The sequence below is a fragment of the Acipenser ruthenus genome, chromosome 21 (genome assembly GCF_902713425.1).
Source record: "Acipenser ruthenus chromosome 21, fAciRut3.2 maternal haplotype, whole genome shotgun sequence".
Taxonomy (NCBI): domain Eukaryota; kingdom Metazoa; phylum Chordata; class Actinopteri; order Acipenseriformes; family Acipenseridae; genus Acipenser; species Acipenser ruthenus.
In genome coordinates this window covers 21,807,809-21,820,878 of record NC_081209.1, presented here as the reverse complement: position 1 = coordinate 21,820,878, position 13,070 = coordinate 21,807,809, and the positions used below count along the sequence as shown (strand labels likewise).

The 13,070-nt window shown below is 41.9% G+C and overlaps 1 pseudogene; it reads right to left on the bottom strand.

Moving 5' to 3' along the window:
• Positions 1-123: 123 nt before the first annotated feature.
• Positions 124-1,803, bottom strand: LOC131699123 (beta-1,3-galactosyl-O-glycosyl-glycoprotein beta-1,6-N-acetylglucosaminyltransferase 3-like; annotated as a pseudogene).
• Positions 1,804-13,070: the final 11,267 nt, after the last annotated feature.

The window sequence follows — 13,070 nt, the reverse complement described above, 5'->3', positions numbered from 1 at the left end:
GTAAATCATATAAGGCTTAAACTACAGGTGCTAAACAGATTATCTTTTGAAATCCCCTAATTATTGAACCACTGAAGTTCTTTTTTTCATAGTAGTCAAATATGTATTTAGGAAAAAATGAAATTCCAGTACAAACTAAACTGTATTATTGAACAAACAAGAACAGCATTTAAAACAATAAATGCTCAGAAATATAAAGCCATACATACCATTATCTCTTACTAGTTTTAGTGTAATTTTAAAGGAAACATAATTATTAATATGAAAACTTATACATTTCCATTACCACTTTAATAATAAACCTCTCCCCATTTATATAATTCTCAAGTCCCAGTTCAGGCTAATCACAGTGTCTATAAACCTTCTCCATAAACAGCCTTGCGCCTGAGATGCTCTTCAAGACATTGGATTGCAATGTCATCCACTTGAGTGTCAAATTTATTGGCAGAGATGATGATGTCCGAGTATCCACTGAAGATCCCCAGAGCCGTAGATGCAAACTAATCTTTGATAAATCCCAGTGCAGCGTGGATAGGTAGCCCCTTTACTGACATCTCCTTCCAAGAATGACCATTTCACTAGCCGGGCAATGGAGATCATATCTGAGGCATGGAATTTTCCATTTGGTGGGTTGGAGCCCGGTACCCCAGGCATTCTTTGGAGAGTGGCCCAGAGGTGCTCATCAGGGCTGTAGGTATCCTTTTCCCATTCAATAAGCTTCTGTGCTTCAGGGTTTTCAAGCAGGTACTCCACAAACTCCCTGGTGATGACAAAGTAAGCACTGCCTGAGAACATTGGGGTGCTAATAGGAGGTGGGCTCTTCTTTGTATCAGTCCTGCTTACGGAATCCGTGACCTCGTAGTGGTATCTCCAACGTTTTTTCTTATACTCTGGGGTAGTTTCAGACTCTAAGTTATTCTTGCCGTTCAGCAATTTGAGGGATCGGACTATCTCAGCATTGGTCTTGATAGGAAAGTCAGTCCCGCAGGTGTTCAGAAGATACCTCCATTGGACAGCTGTTGCAAGAAGATCCTTCATACAGTTCAGATCAGCCTGCACCCGTGACCAAGAAGCATAGACCACTTTCTCCAGCTTACTGGCAACAAAGACATTCGGCAAGCAGGACACGATGGCTCTCACAGCCTTGGTGAAGTTCTCTGGAGACTTCTGGTCTACATGGACACAGTATACATTCTGGGGATTGTAAATGGCCCTCAGAAGCCTTTCAAACATCTCGATTTTCTCATGCACCACAAGGGAGTAGGCGATTGGGAAGTCTGTTTCCTCCTGGCTGAGTGGGAAGGTAAGGAATCTTCTGTTTTTTAAAAAGGCAGAACAATCCACAGTCATGTCCAAATAGTCATTCTCAGTTAAAGGCTTTTTCTTATTTGCAATAAGTAATTGGCTCAAGAGTGCATGCTCAATGGCTTCCACGTCCCCTTTGATGATTCTGGAGCAGTTACTGAGGAAATCCTGATTCTTTCCACTGAGCAGATGAACTGATCTCTCTGCATTGTCAGTGGGCTTGCAGGGCTGCCTCCAAAATTGCAGCTGCAGGACCATGAATAAAAAGACTAACATGAATAAACAAGACTTCTTAAAAAATGCATTAGTGATCCACTTTGTACAAGACAGTGCCATTCTATGAAATTTCGTTATTATAATGAATCAATCCAATACTGTGCATACAAATTACAAAATATTTTGCTGAATCACACTATATATATATAGCTAAATTGTAGTCTACCTTAAACCAATGCTCGTTCCGGGCACAAGTGCATGGGACTGAATTCCTTTGGGCTGTGCTACTTGATTTGATTTACTCCAATAAGGAAGTTTTTTTCTTATTATTGTTACGCAAAATTACACATCATGGGTAGCCTAATCTGAATACAGTACAGGAACAAGACAAAATCATTGGTGCAGTGAAATGTGGGTAGGCTGTCCTTGTGCTTTTCTGTACCCCTCCAACAGTACAAATGTACACACTTAGGAATTGAGTGCACATATTTCCCAATACTTGCAATAAGATCATTGCAGTCAGATTCTGAATGTGCCCAATGTTTTCTCGCATACTCCTAAGCTTTATTTTTTTTTCAGTGCACATAATACAGAGAGCCTCTTATATAGTTTTTAGCTAAAGTAATTTCTCTAAAATCTTTGTACAGTAATATATATCTTTGACCAAATTTGAAAACCAGTGCTTTAGCGAAAGTTCAGATGAGCTTGGTGTTGGGGAAAATAATAGGGAACAAATGTAATTCATTAAGAAATAATGATCACTTACCTGCTTTTTGAAATGAGGGGATCCAACCCAGCTCACAACTTCCACGGTGACAGTTGCAGAATCAATAATGAATGACTCAGCCCCTGACGTTTGATCAAGAGAAGGTCCTAATGTCCTAAAAATACCTTTCTGAGTTATTTTAATCAATTAATCTCTCAACTATCTATATACAGGGATGGAAAATATGACTCCCATTACATAGCCATCATCATCCATGTCAGTTTCCTGTACCTCTGGTGTATGCTGCTCTGCCTGCTTTGGTGAAATGAGATCAGCAACCAACTTGAAAAGTTAAGACAGTTAAAATTATTATTTTTGATAAAGATGATACTTATTGCTTTTATTGTTTGTTTTAAACATTTTTGAAATAATAATAATAATAATAATAATAATAATAATAATAATAATAATAATAATAATAATGATAATAATAATAATAATAATAATAATGCATTTCGATGTGGTTGCAACCCAAACTTTAAATGAAGTGACTAGCTGTACCTTGGCTATTAATTGCTATAGGCCCTAGAGCAGTGGTCCTCAAAGTAATTTGGACGTGGGCATATATCTGTCCAACCTGGCTCATTGAAGGCACGCTGATGTATACTGCCAACTATGTGTTTTAAAACAATACCTTCCATACTTGTGTTATCACCTGGATACACTATGTTAGGTGTATAAAACATCTGATCCAGTGTAAAGATTTGACCACTGTTAAATAATTACTTTTCCGTTGCCTTTTTTATGAAGCACTATTTATTATTCGATTACAAAGACAAGGTGGTATAAACTTCAAACCGGACCAACAATAAAGAAAGTATATATCCCGTAAATACCTTATTTTTGTGAAGAAATTCTTGGTTTGTTGATCTGCTGCACAAGACGCCTGTAATGTGGTTGAAAGGATGTGGTGGCGATCCTGATACAGTGCTCCAATCTGTCACATCCCAAGCAATTCTGCAGCTTGTTTTTAACAACATTCATCACGGAAAATGAAGTATGTGCTTGAGAACATACAAAGTATTTTTAGGCTGGAAGATGCCAAACACGGGTATTGATCTCTTGGTACCTTCAGCCAAAAGTCAGCCCTCTTGTTGCTGGATTTGTAGCACTGTGGCAAAGAAAGGTCATTTTGAAACTCCAGCAACTCTAACTGCACAGTTGCCCATCTGTAAACGTTTGTTTTTTTTTCTTCTGGCTAGTACCCATGCAATTCGGAACGGCGCCTCGGTCACCACTTCTGCCTGGTTCCCTGTTTTGCGCAGCGTACTTTGTTGAAAACTCAAACAGGCTTTAAGCTCTGCTATTTTCTTCTTTCTGGCACTGCTGTCCAATGGGTACATGTCTTTGTATTCTGATTTGTACCAATGCATGTTTAAGTTGTAGCTTTTATTAGGGAGGACTTTCAGACAAATAATACACACATCGCAACTGCAAAATAGTCATGTTCCCACTGTGATAAAAAATGTGTGCTTGCCTGCCTGGGTAAATTCCACTTTATTTTTTTTTCAACGGTGCTGAGCACTCTGGTGTGGGCTCCATGCTTGATCCTGCAGCTGTCCCAGTGCTTGAATCCGATTTCGGCACTGCGGTTGATTCCAATGTTGCTCTTGTAGAAGAAACCTCATTTTTTGTTTGACTGAAACTGTGTGAGTTGTATTAGAGTTGTATCTACTCTCCATTGAGAGTAGATGTTAAAACTTCATGCTGATTTGAACTCGGCTCTAGCCAAGATAAGCACCAACTAAGACGTAGCTTTACAGTAAACTAATGTGATCCATATGTGTCTCCATCCATTTACGTTTCCTTCCATATGATGATGTAGATATCCTTCTGTCTGGTGTTAATGGCTGAAGTGTAATGCTGGCTCCAGGGATCAGCTTATTTTGCCTCCCTGGCGCATCAGCACACACAACGGCTGAAATGCTGGCTCCGGGGATCAACCACAGTGCGGCCTCGCCAGCGCATCAGCATGACAACCGTCTGGATTGAGCTAAGTAGGGTACATCTCTGGGGTCTTCAAGTGGGCACCTTCCATCCTCAGTGTTTCGTCGACTAGCCCACGACACCTCAAGAGGGCTCGACGGTGATTCTAGAGTCCCAGCATCACCCCCCTCCGTCCCCCACTCAACTCAGCCCAGCTTACTTACCTGTACATCAGCGTTTCTTTCTTTCTATTGTGCTTGAGATCCCCAGCCAGAATCTTTCCGTCTCAACCACAGCCAGTTGCTGCTCCTCTCTGCTGCTTCAGATAAGTTCTTCACTGTGCGACGCAACTCTTGGCCACTGAATCCGACGTCTCTGAGAAACCGGGTTGTAGAGTGTGCCACAAATCCTCGACAACCCACTTCCACTGGGTAAACCCGGACTCTCCATCCTCGCTGTTCCGCTTCAGTGGCTAGTTGAGCATACCGCAGTTTCTTCCTCTCATACGCCTCATCTACAGCATCCTCCCATGGCACTGTTAACTCTACCAGGTGAACAAGGCGTGCTGATCCAGACCACAAGACAATATCTGGTCGAAGGTTAGTGGTGGCAATCTCAGGTGGAAAAATAAGCCGTTGACCAACATCTGCCAGCATTTTCCAGTCTCTAGCAGCTTCCAGTTGTCCTGGGCGAGGATTGGTTTTAACACCTTTTCTTGGTGGTTGCTCTCCTGGGCGGAGGAATGTTATCTTTTGTGTGTAATGTTTTGATGGAACAGGTGGCAACTTATTGGTCATGTTACGCTTGTCTTCCAATGCTAAGGCCAAACATCGCAGCACCTGGTCATGGCGCCAAGTAAACCGTCCTTGGCTAAGAGCCACCTTACATCCTGTCAAAATGTGCCTTAATGTTGCAGGTGATGAACACAAAGGACATGAGGGATCCTCTCCTACCCAGAGGTTTAGGTTCTGTGGTGATGGGAGAACATCATATGTTGATCTGATGAGAAAACTGATCCTGCTCTGTTCCATTGACCATAGGTCTTGCCAGCCAATCTTGCGTAGTTCCACACTCTCCCATCTCATCCATTCTCCCTGCTTGGCCTGGGAAATGGCCTGTATACACCTCATCCTCTCCTCCTGCTTTTGCACCTCGTTGACTACCAGCTTCCTCCTTTGAGCTGGGGCTGCCTTGTGCCATGTAGGAGGAGCTGAACTGAGACCAAGACCCCCTCTTCCATGCTGAACTTGCCCCATGATATCACCAATTCGAAGGGCAGCCTTTGCATCTTCCACAGCTTTCTTTGCTGCCCACTTTCTTCCAGTTTTCAACACAGGTGCTGCCTCCCTTACGCATTTGTCACGTGACTCTACTAATGCCATTTCCAGTCTGACCTTGGCGCACTTAAACTCCTTGGTTAGAGCGGAGACTGGTAGCTGCAGTATTCCTTTACCATAAAGTCCCACTCTGCTGAGGCAGCGTGGAACTCCCAACCATTTCCTGATGTATGAACTGATTAAAGCTTCCACTTAATCTTTCTGTTGTCAAAGAAACCTTGTACACAGTCAGTGGCCACAGCAACCTCGGCAGTAGACTGAAAGCACCAGAGTTTTAGTTTGCCTGGTAGAGCGCAGCTGTCTATGCTCTTCAACCCTTCCACTGCTTGCTGTCTAACTTCTCCCACACGAACTGTGTCCTTTAAATCCCCGTCGTACCATCTCCCAAGACTCTTCACTTGACGGTAACAGGGTTGGCCTTTACTCACCAAATGATGTTACTTCCTTAGAATCACATGACTTGAGGAACAGTACCATTTTTTTATAGGGGAGTTTCATCATAGTAACAGGGTTGACAGTGGATTGAGGGACACAAAAAAAATTGCATTTTTTATTACAGATTAATTAATATAAAAATATATGTATCTGAACAGTAAGAAGACAATGGGACTTTATAATATTGGTGAGATTTTGAGAACATGTTTGGATTTTATGGGTTATATGCTCAATAGAAGTTGAAAGATCATTATTGGGGACATGGCAGAATGCTGATCTTCTTAGACATAAAAGTGTTTTTAATACATAAAAAAAAACCTTGGATGACTGACATTGTGCTTTATTATTAGATAACACACATATAAACAGCAGATAAGTTTAGTTGAATGTTAATTCAAAACTTTTCAAAAATATGTTAGAGGGACACAAAATGTCCTCTATTCGTGGAATGACCCATATGAGTACAGCTGCCGCGGACACGATGGTCTGGCTTCGCGGGCACGGCTTTGAGGTCCACTGCCCTAGAGTTAATGAATGTTATGGCACAGACGGCTTAATTCTTCTACAGGATACGTACAAAATAGTAAACAAACACAACTTACTCGCTTTCTTTGAAGTTTGCACACAGCAGTGTGTTTGGGTGTGCTGGTCCAATAATTGCACGGGCTTAGTGCTTGTACTGTTCCTATCAGATGGTCGGACTCGATGAGCAGGATGTGCTGAGACTTTTCTTTTAAATACTGTGGGTACCGCATCCTGTATAAGTTTCTGTTTGTGTTACACATGAATTAAAAATGATGTTATCAGAGCTGTCTGGTTGTCAAAACATTCCTCTGTGAAATGTGCACTACAAAGTACTGAGTGCTGAGTTATAAAATGATAGCGAGTTCGCCTTACTTGCCTAACCCATTCAGCCCGAAGTTTCTCGCCTGGTGGCAATTTGAAGAGGCTTATCCGTCACTAGCTATATTAGAACAACCTACCGCAATACAAAGTTTAGGCATAGCTGAACTTGACTTTTAAATCTTTAGACTGTTTAAATCTCCCTGTTTTCTTAATGAATTTCCCTATATACCTGACCATACCCCTATCTATTCTATTACCATCCCCCATGCCGTCCCGAAAAAAAAATTATTCGGAATATTCAAAGCCCTCACTCTCCTCCTACCTCTAATCTCACTTCCCTATATCTAGCACATTCAACCATCAAGTGTACCAGTTTCCATAACCCCACATCTCATACATAACCCATTCTCATGCACTCCAATTCTATAAAAATGTTCATTTAAAGTTGAATGTCCTATAACCTTATTAGGTTAACTTCCTCCTGTCTATTCCCTCCATACCATCCTTCCCACAAACTGACTATGTTGTGATTTATATAATTTATGCCCTTTTTCCCTATTCCACATATTCTGCCATTCATTCACTATAATGTTTTCTATTATTTTATAATATTCTCTTAACCCATAATGAACATCCATGCCCACATTCACTTTCTTCACTGCCATCTTTGCTAACCCATCTGCCCTCTCATTCCCCTCTATTCCTATATGCAATGGAATCCACACAAAAACCACATACAATCCTAAACACACACATTCTGACACTTAGATACATTACCTCCTGTGCTAAATCCCTTCTACCCCCTTTTCCTTCATTTTTAATTGCCTGTAGCCCTGATAACGAATCTGAAAAAAATGACTGCCCTCTCTACCTTAACCTCTATAATCCATTGTAATGCCAAAAGAATCCATATGAGTTCAGCCATCATAATAGACACGTTATGTGTAATACGTACACATTTTCCTACCTCATATTCTGGAAAGTAATAAGCTGCTCCAATCCTACCATTATATGTATTTTTAGACCCATCTGTAAAAATCTTACAGTAATTTTCCCATACACAGTTTACCCATTTCCCTGCAAGTTCACAGAAAACCCCTCTTTCCTCCTTCTCTTTAACTTTTAATAAATACAAATCAATCACTGGATTTTTAAAACACCATGGACTGATGACAGAGTTTATATTTTTTTGTCTCACCCTTCCTATACGACTTTCAATGTTACCTCCTCCTCAATATCTTTCTTAATTCTCACCCCTAAACTTTCCCTCCCTGCCCGGGCGACGCTCAGCCAATTGTGCACTGCTCTCTAGGAACCCCCGGTCATGGTCAGCAATGACGTACCCTGGATTTGAACCTGCGACCTCCAGGCTATAGGGTGTATCCTGCACTCCACGTGGCGTGCCTTTACTGGATGCGCCACTTAGGAACCCAACAAAGATTTTTATGGAAAAGAGCTTAGTATTGTTATTCTGGGATTCATCAGACCACAAGGATTTTAATTCACTTGGTAAGTGTCATGTTTGCTGTGTACATCGTTTTATTTGAAAAATGCTTATTAGGTTATTATTCTGGGTTTTTTTTTGTATTGTGTACTTTTCAAAGCTTACTACAAGGAAAAAGGAAAGCACATTAAAGCATTGTGCAAAAATGGTAAAGAATATGGTATCATGGAGGAAGTTTTTAGCAGGACATTTCACAATACAGAGAACTGATTAATAATTAAGCATTTATTAAAGAGAAAAGACTCGGGAGGGGCGAAGATGAACACACGCTGTCCTCCGAAGCGTGTGCTGTCAGCCGCCCGCTTCTTTACATACTGCGAACTCACCGTGCAGCCGCCTCAGAGCTACATCGTCGGAGGACAACGCAGCTCTGGGCAGCTTACAGGCAAGCCCGCAGGCGCCCGGCCAGACTACAGGGGTCGCTGGTGCGCGGTGAGCCGAGGACACCCTGGCCGACCTAACCCTCCCTCACCCCAGGCGACGCTCGGCCAATTGAGCGCCGCCCCTTGGAAGCTCCCGTCCACGGTCGGCTGTAGAATAGCCTGGACTCGAACTTGCGACGTCCAGGCTATAGAGCGCATCCTGCACTCCAGCGAGTGCTTTTACTGGATGTGCCACTCGGGAGCCCCTCTAATGGCACTTATGGCCTTGATGCATAACCAGTTCAGTGGAACTCTTATGCAGGAACTATTGTTATTATTATTATTTGTTTATTTAACAGACGCCTTTATCCAAGGCGACATACAGAAACTAGGGTGTGTGAACTATGCATCAGCTGCAGAGTCACTTACAATTACGTTTCACCCGAAAGACGGACCACAAGGAGGTTAAGTGACTTGCTTAGGGTCACACAATGAGTCAGTGGCTGAGGTGGGATTTGAACCGGCGATCTCTTGGTTACAAGCCCTTTTCTTTAACCACTGGACCACACAGCCTCCTATGTAATAAAGCTACCATAGACCTAGAAATGTTATAATATGATTTGTATATGTTTAACATATGCTGTAAACCAACATCCGTACAGTAAATCTACTGCATTTACAGCACTATACCTTTTAATAATTTATTCCAGGAACAAGCAGCAGCAGGAAGCTACTAACTGACAGAAAAGCATTACATAATTTACTTAGCAATTTCTGCTGCTAGCTCTTTCTCCTCTGCTTGCTATTCATATGGGGGCTTCCAGCAGCAGATCATCAGAACTCTCCTTCCAGCTTCCACACTGCCTCTGTACCTTCAACTAGGCTGCTCTGAACAGCCACTTATTTGTGGCTATGCAGTTCTATTGAAAACAGACAGGTATTATATGGTATTTGTTAAGAGAACACTGTGGCTAATGCTTCTGTTTACTTAATAAACTGCGGCCATTTATTCAGACATAGCTACTGCCAGGGAGAAACTTGATGAAAGTGAATACAAACAGTACAAAGAGCTTGTTCAGAGAGGAACTGTTGCAACAAACTGGGACCTGAAGTCAGCCCTCTGAAACGGCCAGATCCAGAGCAACACCCCAGTCATGACACATTAAACCTACAAATATCTGAGACCAATGTATTGCAATACTGCCAGGTGCTCTTCAATAACATTTTGAAAAGAAAAAAAGTATTTCTAGTGTGGTAATATGAATGATGACCTGAGCAAAAAGAATTGTGTGGAGCGTAACAGTATTTAGCAACCATGTACCATGTATCCCTTGTATGGTATAAGGACACAGTCGCACTGTAGGACAAAACATTTTAGTCACATAAAAGGAAATGGTTATTTTTATAATTGCTTTATATTTCTTCTAAATGAGTGTAGATACTGTAAAAGATCAAGTGTCGGAGTACTGATTGACACTGGTTTCCCGCTCCCACCAACCGGCACAGACTCGTTATATTCTCAGGCAAGTATATTTTATTTTTTTACAATATTTATACAAATAAACAGTTTCTACTATAGCCTAAGCCCTGTACGGGCCTCTGACTAACTCACTTCTTTGACCCTCTCTAAGCTACTTCAAGGCTACTACAGGCCTACAAGTGTTGGCCTGTAACAGATCCAACCGGAGCGAACCTCACTGGCCAGAGTTGACGTGTAGCCCAATGAGCAGTAAAGAGACTCCTTCTCCTGGAGTGAGTCAGTTGACACCGGTAAGCGCAGGACCAACTCCCTTTGCCAGAGTCGTTCTGTACTGCAGGACAGGTTCCCTCTCCTGGAGTGATCCTGTAACACAGGTAAGTAGAAAACGTGCTCCCTCTGCTGGGGTAATCCTGTAACACAGGTAAGTAGAAAACATGCTCCCTCTGCTGGAGTAATTCTTAAACACAGGTAAGCACAGGTTAAGTCCCCTCCTTAAGAAGGGTTCCAGGAACACAAAATGCAGTGACCCCGGACGTCCAGAGACAGGAATACAGAAGGCAATAAATTGTATCCAGACTGTGGGGAAGAACCCCGGCAGCCAACTCCCGGTTGTCCACAGATGCAAGTTGGAAACAAACCAAAAACCACGTGTCCACCTTTCCTGTGCAAACTCTATGCAAAGTGTCTCCTACCAGTGTTCAAAATAAACAGCGTCTTATAACTCAAGTCTGACGACTCCCTTGTGACTGATTTATTTTGCTGTCTCTGCCGTGTGTGAATAACCAGCACACCTCCTGGTCCCGTGTTACAACACGTAAAAACAGACACTGCTGTTGTGACGGCGCACAACTACACACCGCGGAATCCCTTAAAAATCGATCACTGAGAAGTAATATAAACTTCAAAAACAAAACGTTTCACAAGTAATAATCCACCTTTAACAAAACAAAAGGCTACCTCACCAAGAGGAGAAACGCACTTGCATTAACTGAATGCCAAACTATTTTTAAATACAAAGGTTCACTTTACCTTCCAATCTTCTACAGCACACTGAAGATTACAGGTTTCTTTCCACAGGACAATATGGCGGAGTTCCCCACGATCACCCATTGCCTCGATTGTTCTTCCTTGCTTCCTTATAAACCCAGTAACCCCTCCCAATTAATTGGTACTCGGGATTCTGGGTTGTGTAGTTTCCCTCCATTCCTTAAAAGCGACACCGCTCTTTCCTCACAATACACAGCAGTCTTCTGTTTGGTTTGCAAACCGCCTTCTCCACTGAAACACCCAGAGTCACTTTTAACAAGGGTAGAAGGTACTGTACCTGTATTTTGCAAAGAAAAAAATAACATCAGGTGAAATTCTAGCTGTATCTCTTCACACTATTGGTGTTTATTTGAATTATTCTAGTACATGGGATGTATAGCTATTGTACAAAACACAGAAATTGTTTCCTGTAAATATACATGTGCTGTATTTAGAAAGGTTCTTTAATGCTTACCGGCCACATCTGGTCTGTACAGTGTGGTGCATTGTGGTCAGACAGGGCTGGTTTCTGCATGCAGCATGTGTTGTTAAATGCTTTAAATGTCTACTTGCTCACTAACCGTCAAGCACAGTGTTACAGAATAAAATCAAATTATTGTATTCTGCGAAGGTTGTAAAGTCAATTATAAGTTGATTTCAATATTCAAATTGTGTAATTTTTTCCCCCATAACATTCTTAGATAACAGCCTGTGGCAAAGTGGTAATTAGTAGCAGGTGTGGTGCGGATGCAGTAATCCCAAGAACAAGCAGACAACAAAGTATGGGTGAAATGGTTGATTTAATGATTTTTAATCCAATGGTCTGATGACCAGCCAGCAAATAATAATGAACTGGCAATACGCAACAATGTGTATTGCACAGTAGTCAAAAGGGTTGCAGTCCTGTAAATAATAAGCACAGTACTAACACACAATTAGACACACACACGATCACAAGTCCAAAGTGAGTGCTCTCAGTGCTTGTGGTGAAGTACAATATAATACGTGCTATACTTGTGAACAAGTGCTGATAACAATGTTAATCGTGACTGTAGTGATGTGTTGATCCGGTTTTGTGCGGCCCTTGGCGACAGCTCCAGATTTGTGTTTAGCTGTCTAGTGCTATATAACAAAAACACAGTTACTAAACAGACAGGAACAAACAAACAAAACACTCACAAATATTTTCCCGTACGCTTTCTCTGCGTCTCACACGGTCCTTCCAGTCTCTCAATAAAAACCAAGCAAAGGAAAAGATTTACAATTCTCTGGCCCCTTTATGTGATCATGCATGACCCCTTGGTAAACGATTGCAGCCTGCAGCTGCTACCTCGTTTACCTTCCGGGTCAATACGTTCCTGCAACAGAGTCTTGCCTTCTTCCAGGCCGACCCAGGAAATGAACTGTCAGGCCAACCCGTACAAAGCCTTTCCCTTTTGCTACTTAGAACCCTCACAGGTCAGGAGGGGGATTTACAACCAGAACTCATTATATTTCTGTCACACAGCCATACAAGGATGTTTGTAGAGGGAGGTGATTACTTGAGTATGCATTAGTAATAATATAACACACACTTAAGACATTTTTTAAGACTGGAGGTACTAGTACAATAATCTGTTGCATATCTGACTGCGATGGGACCAGAGTAAGGGGGGATATGTAAAAAGTCGCATGAATGAATCCTGTTTTAAATACCATTACACAGCTGTAACAATTACTATATTCACACAATTATTGTTTTGAGATTCAGCTTTTATTAGGGAGCCCCCTAAATCCCTTGTTTAGAAAGATACAGGGTATTAATACTTGTGACAAGGTAGCCCATGTGGGTGCGTGCATTCACTGCTGAGTGACAGGCAGGAGATCG